Source organism: Pristiophorus japonicus, chromosome 10 (assembly GCF_044704955.1).
Source record: "Pristiophorus japonicus isolate sPriJap1 chromosome 10, sPriJap1.hap1, whole genome shotgun sequence".
Lineage (NCBI taxonomy): Eukaryota > Metazoa > Chordata > Chondrichthyes > Pristiophoridae > Pristiophorus > Pristiophorus japonicus.
The window spans coordinates 206974637-206983218 of NC_091986.1; positions in this window are offsets into that span (position 1 = coordinate 206974637).

Consider the following 8582-nt stretch of genomic DNA (forward strand, 5'->3'; position numbering starts at 1 on the left):
TTGAGGATGTAACTAGCAGAGTGGACAAGGGAGAACCAATGGATGTGGTGTATTTGGACTTTCAAAAGGCTTTTGACAAGGTCCCACACAAGAGATTGGTGTGCAAAATCAAATGCATGGTATTGGGGATAATGCACTGACATGGATAGAGAATTGGTTGGCAGACAGGAAGCAGAGAGTCGGGATAAACGGGTCCTTTTCAGAATGGCAGGCAGTGACTAGTGGAGTGCCGCAGGGCTCAGTGCTGGGACCCCAGCTCTTTACAATATACATTAACAATTTAGATGAAGGAATTGAGTGTAATATCTCCAAGTTTGCGGATGACACTAAACTGGCGGTGTGAGCTGTGAGGAGGACGCTAAGAGGCTGCAGGGTGACTTGGACAGATTAGGTGAGTGGGCAAATGCATGGCAGATGCAGTATAATGTGGATAAATGTGAGATTATCCATTTTAGGGACAGAATATTATCTGAATGGTGGCAGATTAGGAAAAGGGGAGGTGCAACAAGACCTAGGTGTCATGGTTCATCAGTCACTGAAAGTGGGCATGCAGATACAGCAGGCGGTGAAGAAGGCAAATGGTATGTTGGCCTTCATAGCTAGGGAATTTGAGTATAGAGCAGGGAGGTCTTACTGTAGTTGTACAGGGCCTTAGTGAGGCCTCACCTGGAATATTGTGTTAGTTTTGGTCTCCCAATCTGAGGAGGGACGTTCTTGCTATTGAGGGAGTGCAGCGAAGGTTCACCAGACTGATTCCAGTGATGGCTGGACTGTCATATGAGGAGAGACTGGATCAACTGGGCCTTTATTCACTGGAGTTTAGAAGGATGAGAGGGAATCTCATAGAAATGTATAAGATTCTGACCGGACTGGACACGTTAGATGTGGGAAGAATGTTCCCGATGTTGGGGAAGTCCAGAACCAGGGGACATAGTATTAGGATAAGGGGTAGGCCATTTAGGACTGAGATGAGAAGAAACTTCTTCTTAACTTATGGAATTCCCTGTCGCAGAGAGTTGTTGATGCTAGTCCATTGGATATATTCAAGAGGGAGTTAGATATGGCCATTAAGGCTAAGGGGGTCAAGGGGTATGGAGAGAAAGCAGGAAAGTGGTACTGAGTGATGATCAGCCATGATCTTATTGAATGGCGGTGCAGGCTCGAAGGGCCGAATGGCCTACTCCTGCACCTATTTTCTATGTTTCTATGTTTCTATGTTTTGTTTGTTAAGGAGCAATTGGAGGGTTCCTCCTTAAGTCCTCATAGAATCGAAAATTATGGAAGTTAAACCTGTATCGAACCTTGGTTAGACCACACTTAGAGTACTGCATAGAGTTCTGGTCGCCATGTTATAAAAAGAATATGGAAGCACTGGAGAGTGTGCAGAGATGATTTACAAGGATGATAATAATAATAACTTTTATTTATATAGAGTCTTTAACGTAGTAAAATGTCCCAAGGCGCTTCACAGGAGTGTTACAAGACAAAACAGATAAATTTGAAACCGAGCCACAAAAGAAAAAATGAAGGCAGATGACCAAAAGCTTGTTTAAAGAGGTAGGTTTTAAGAAGCGTCTTAAAGGAGGAAAGAGAGGTCGAAAGGCGGAGGTTCAGGGAGGGAGTTCCAGAGCTTAGGGCCCAGGTAGCTGAAGGCACGTCCACCGATGGTTGAGCAGTTATAATGAGGGATGTTCAAAAGGCCAAAATTTGAGGAGCGCAGACATCTTGTGGGGTTGTAAGGCTAAAAAATAATTACAGAAATAGAGTGCGGCGAGGCCATGGAGTAATTTGTAAACAAGGATGAGAAATTTGAAATTGAGGCATTGTTTAACCGGGAGCCGATGCAGGTTAGAAAGCACAGGGGTTATGGGTGAGCGGGACTTGGTGCGGGAGCACGGTGTAACAAAATCACCCCACAGATAAAGGCGACTGTTATATAAATGGTAATGTTGAAACTGCTGTGCCCTAAGCTGGGCAGGACCAGGGTCACTGGCACCATGCTGGCAAAGGAAGCCTCAGCAAGCTAATCTGGCTGGCTTACTTATGGTGCCGACATAGTCCTTCAACTACAAGACATCAGAACAACAGAGGCGGACCGCAGGACTGGTGGCTGATGTTTCGCATTGGTGCTAGACTAATCCCCACTGGACTTTACAATTCTTGGATGCATACAAGGGATCCCTTTGTACTACATTGGGACTCCCTGTGAGCATCTCCAACAATGACCGACAATCTGATTCAAATTACATACTGCAGCAGATATATTTAAAATTCTTTGCAATGTGCTCCTAAAGAAGTCAAATTAAACTTACTCCATTCAACAGTGCATCTACTGAGTTTAGTTCTCTCCCCCCTCCTCCCCCACCTCCTCCAATCCAAGGATGATTGGCTTAATATGCCTCTTTAATTGCGCAAAGTCTTTTTGATGTGACTCAAACACGCAATCTTTGCAGGAAATCATTTTACAAAACTAACTCTGTCTTCACTAATTTAGTAGTAGTTTCCGGTGTCTTCATCAAACACAATCTACAGACCCTAAAATTAACTAAATTAAAAGGATTACATGCTCATAAGGTCACAAGTAACTTCTTCATTACCTTTCTCTCTGCATTACTTACTTCTACTGAATCAGTTGAAATATAAGTTATTAATTTCCTACTTTTACTCTCTTTAGCTGCTTCCCCAACAAAATGCCTTGACATAAGCTGTGGTATGATTCCAAAGGCACAGACAGCCCTCTAGTACCTTGTCCAAATGGCCCATTCTTCACATCTGATAGTGATCAAGGTAACATAAGAAGCAAGGAACTCCTACATGGCAAGCAAGCCCCGGGTGGGCAGAGGAAACGTTTCAAGGACACCCTCAAAGCCTCCTTGATAAAGTGCAACATCCCCACTGGCACCTGGGAGACCCTGGCCAAAGACCGCCCGAAGTGGAGGAAGAGCATCCGATAGGGTGCTGAGCACCTTGAGTCTCATCGCCGAGAGCATGCAGAAAACAAGCGCAGGCACGGAAGGAGCATGTGGCAAACCAGTCCCACCCACCCTTTCCTTCAACCACTGTCTGTCCCACCTGTGACAGAGACTGTCATTCCCGTATTGGACTGTTCAGTCACCTGAGAACTCACTTTTAGAATGGAAGCAAATCTTCCTCGATTTCGAGGAACTGCCTATGAGGATGATGATGATAAGAATTAGGAGCAGGAGTAGGCCATACAGCCCCTCGAGCCAGCTCCGCCATTCAATAAGATCCTGGCTGATTTTTGACCTCATCTCCACTTTCCCACCGATCCCCATATCCCTTGATTCCCTTAGTGCCCAAAAATCTATCTATCTCATTCTTGAATATACTCAACGACTGAGCATCCACAGCCCTCTGGGGTAGAGAATTCCAAGATTCACAACCCTCTGAGTGAAGAAATTCCTCCTCATCTCTGTCCTACATGGCCGACCCCTTATCCTGAGATTGTGCTCCCTAGTTCTAGACACTCCAGCCAGGTGAAACAACCTCTCAGCATCTACTCTGCACAGAATATTATATGTTTCAATGAGATCATCTCTCATTCTTCTCATTTCTATCTTAGTTGATTTTTTCCCTGTATAGCCAGCACCATTGAGGCCCTTTGTAACTGAGATCAGCATAGACTGGGAACTAAATCCTGGGACCTTGTTGTTGTTGTTGTTATAGCTAAAGACTACATCAGCAGCTCTAATATGTTGCTTATTAAGTCGGTGTTTTCACCAATGGAAGTCTGGATTCCTATAATTCACCACGGCTCAGAGAGATGACTATAACTCATAAAATAGAAGTCGACTTTCTCGCTGTTGGTTGTTAATGTTCTAAGCAGTCTCAAAGTAGAACATTTAGGAAGAGGAATGGGCCAGGCAATCCAACAAGTCCAATCCTTTTATAAATTCTCCTTAAACCTCTATTCCCTCTTTTACTTGAAACATGTTTGGTTAGCTTTTGACTATAGGAAACATGGAACATTTTAAGAAGATGGTTATTTGGCCCAGCGTTTGCAGTGAATGTGCATCGGCATTGTCCAATATTTGGCACAAATTGGTCTTCAACATTCAGGCCAGTCGGAGAGATGATGTGCCACATTGATGCAGTGAAAAGTATCCCTACTGCATTGGAACCATTCCGTAAATGGCCCATAGAACATTTGATGCTCTCAATGATACAAACAAGGTATATCTTCTTCATCATTATTTTCCTTGAACTTGATCCAGGAAGCAATCACAATTATAAGATGTAATAATGCTCTGTGTGTAGATCAATATCATCAGGTTAATTTGCGGAAGTAGCAATGATTTCCGTTTACAATGTAAAATCACTAAATAAAGACGTGTGTGCTTTGATTTATAATAAATGCCTCAAAGGTATTATAATGAGAATGGGTTTCTGTAGCAGTTTCCACTTGCACACTGCTGCAGTAGAGATAATTCCCTGTCATAGAAACATAAAAACATAGAAATGCACAGCACAGAAGGAGGCCATTTTGGCCCATCATGTCTGCGTCGGCCGACAAAGAGCCGCACGGCCCTCGGTCAGCAGTCCTGAAGGTTACATATAAACCGATGAACAATGAACAATGGTGGAAAGGTAAAGAGCACCCAGCCCAACCAGTCCGCCCCACACAACTGCAACATCCCTTACACTGAAACATTCCACACTCCACCCCAACCGGAGCCATGTAATCTCCTGGGAGAGGCAAAAACCAGGTTAAAAACCCAGGCCAATTTAGGGAGAAAAAAATCTGGGAAAATTCCTCTCCGACCCATCCAAGTGATCGAAACTAGTCCAGGAGATCTCCCTGGCCGTATCCGATTCCCTGCAATACTTACCATTATATCTGTGCTGGCCAACAAGAGGTTATCCAGTCTAATCCCAATTACCAGCTCTCGGTCCATAACCCTGCAGCTTACGGCATTTCAACTACCCATCCAGCCATCTCTTAAAAGTGCTGAAGGTTTCTGCATCCACCACTCTTCCAAGCAGTGAGTTCCAGATCCCCACAACCCTCTGCGTAAAGAAACCCCCCTCAAATCCCCTCTAAACCTTCCACCAACCACCTTAAAACTATGCCCCCTTGTAATAGACCCCTCCATCAATGGAAATAGGCCCTTACTCTCCACTATGTCCAGGCCCCTCAATATTTTGTACACCTCAATGAGGTCTCCTCTCAACCTCCTCTGTTCCAATGAGACCAAACCCAGCCTATCCAATCTGTCCTCATAACTAAGATTCGCCATTCCCGGCAGCATCCTAGTAAATCTCCTCTGCACCCTCTCTAGTGCAATCACGTCTTTCCTATAATACAGTGACCAGAACTGCACGCAGTACTCCAGCAGTGGCCTAACCAAAGTATTATACAATTTAAGCATAACCTCCCTGGTCTTATATTCTATGCCTCAGCCAATAAAGGCAAGCATTCCGTATGCCTTCTTAAGCACCTTATCCACCTGGCCTGCAAATTTCAGGGATCTGTGAACAAGCACTCCAAGGTGTAAGGTTTTCCCACAAGGAAAAAGATCTTGCATTTAAAGAGCATCTGTCATGACCACAGGAAATCCCAAAGCCCTTTACAGCCAATGAAGTACTTTTGAAGTGTAGTCACGGTTGTAATGTAGGAAGCACAGCAACAAATGAGTGCACAGCAAGATCCCACAAACAGCAATGACCAGATAATCTGTTTTATTGATGTTAGTTGAGGGATGAATATTGGCTAGAATGCCAGGTGGAACTCCCCGGATTGTCTTTGAAATAGTGCCATGGGATCTTTCCATCCATCTGAGAGGGCAGACAGGGCCTGGATTTAATGCCTCATACAAAAGATGGCACCTATAAGAGTGCAGCACTCCTTCTGTACTGCACTGGACTATCAATCTCATTATGCGCTCAAGTCTCTGGATTGGGGCTTGAACCCACAACCACCTGACTCAGAGGCGAGAGTGCTACCCACTGAGCCACAACTGACAACCAATTCCTTTACTGTCATATATTTCGATCCACCTCCCAAACCCGTGACCTCTACCACCAAGAAGGACAAGGGTAGCAGATGCATGGGAAAACCATCACCTTCAAGTCACACACTATCCTGACTTGGAAATATATCACCGTTCCTTCATCATCAATGGGTCAAAATACTCCAATATCCTCCATAACAGCACTGTGGGTAGACCTTCGCCTCAAGAACTGCAGCAGTTCAAGAAGGCGGCTCACCACCACCTTCTCAAGCGCAATAAATTCTGGACTTTCCAGTGACGCCCACATCCTATGAATTAATTTTAAAAGAAAATCCTTTTGTGATCAAATTTAGTGGATAAGGAAAATCTAAGGGAAAGGAATAATATCGAAGGGAAAGGGATAGGGGGCAAAGGCGGGTATATGGACTTAGGCCACAGGTCAGCCATGATCTCATTGAATGGTGGAGCAGGCTCGAGGGGCTGAATGGCCTCCTCATGTTTCTATGTTTCTATGTGGGCAAAATTCCCCAGCGCCACAATTGGGGGTGGTAATTGACTCAGGGCGGGACTTCCTGCTGACTCAGGGTGGGACTTCCTGCTGACTCGGGGTGGGACTTCCTGCTGACTCGGGGCAGGACTTCCTGTACCCGGTGTGGAAATCCCGCCACAGCCGCGAAACGATGGTTAGCGCCCATCACAGGAAGTGGAGCACAATCTCGCGTGCTCCACTTCCTGTTGGGACGGGTTCCAGGTGCTACTAGGGTGCGTTCATCAACGCTATGCGGTTGCTTCGCACAGCGGTGACGCGTTTCAACGCCCCTCTTCTTCGGTTAAAGGGGAGGGGCACTGCGCACTCTGCCGGGCCTATTGATGGCCTCCACTGGGCCACCAGGGTGGCGTGGGACCAAGGTGGTGCATCCAAAACGGAGTCGGCCAAACCGGCAAAATGGCGGCGCGGGGCGGGGGGCTGGGGGGGGGGCCCAACCGCCCTTTAACTTCCGCCCCGCGAGTAGACGTCGACCCGGTTACGCGACCCATGAGGCTGGCGCTGACACCGCTCGCAGGGGCGGTAAAGGTGTTGGCATGCAGCACTAAGGTGTCGGTGCGCGCGGCGATAAAGCCATCACCGGACCCGGAGCACTAACGGTGAGGCACGCCGCTACTGTGGCAGTACCTCCGCTAACTCCCACACAATTTTGCGGGAGCAGGTAGCCCCCCCCTCCCCCCCAACCCCACGCCATGGAGGCAATAACGGGCTTCGCTAAACAGGGCAATTTTGACCCCTATGTTTCTATATTAAAAACGACGGACGACATACAAATCAGGAAGGTTGCAGTTCTGCTCCCTATGCTGTGTTAGATTAGCTCATCCCACATGTGGGGTACAGCGCTGCCCTACAGCCAGCTAGAGGAAAAATTCAGTTAGGGTTCACACACCTACTCACTGTCCAGTGACTTATATAGTGAGGCACATTGTGGATGTGAGCTGGTGCAGTCCATTGTAGAATAGCCTGCCAGCATTCACTGCAAAGTGTGGCTTTTTGAGTGAGGTAACCTACGGATCTTTTCCAAGAGAGCAGAGGGAAGGGAAGGGAGGAGGGAAGGGTGGAGAGGGAAAAAACAATTGGGAAGGAACAAAGTTATCAGGAAAAGTCATATTTGCAGATTTGAGTAATAGATTTGTACATGGGAATGGTGTAAATCAGATTAATCTGAACTGACCAGAATTCAGATGATATAAACATTGAAGCATGTATAAAAGACCACAAGCATTGTAATTGCACCCAACCGCAACTGTATGTGGGCAATATTTCTCATCAAGACTCAGATGCATGGAATGCATAGCTGTGCAAAGCTCTAAGCTCAACATTTATGTAACTGAAAAAAGCCACAACATCCATTTATGGGACCTTTATATCTGACACATTGTAACTGTTTTTTGCGGTGATCAATAGGCCCTGCCGCAATCGCCGGTCACTGTAAGTGGTTTCGACCCGCCCAAAGCGAGCACGAAAACCCCCTCACTACAAGTTCTGAATGATAGGGATTACTGAGGACAGATTTGAACACGGACAGTGTTTTTGGGCTCACCCGTACAGTGTTTATTAAGATTAACAAAACCACCCCACTCGTATCATCATAGGCAGTCCCTCGGAATCGAGGACATAGAAACATAGAAAACAGGTGCAGGAGCAGGCCATTCAGCCCTTCTAGCCTGCACCGCCATTCAATGAGTTCATGGCTGAACATGAAACTTCAGTACCCCCTTCCTGCTTTCTCGCCATACCCCTTGATCCCCCGAGTAGTAAGGACTTCATCCAACTCCCTTTTGAATATATTTAGTGAATTGGCCTCAACTACTTTCTGTGGTAGAGAATTCCACAGGTTCACCACTCTCTGGGTGAAGAAGTTTCTCCTCATCTCGGTCCTAAATGGCTTACCCCTTATCCTTAGACTGTGACCCCTGGTTCTGGACTTCCCCAACATTGGGAACATTCTTCCTGCATCCAACCTGTCCAAACCCGTCAGAATTTTAAACGTTTCTATGAGGTCCCCTCTCACTCTTCTGAACTCCAGTGAATACAAGCCCAGTTGATCCAGTCTTTCTTGA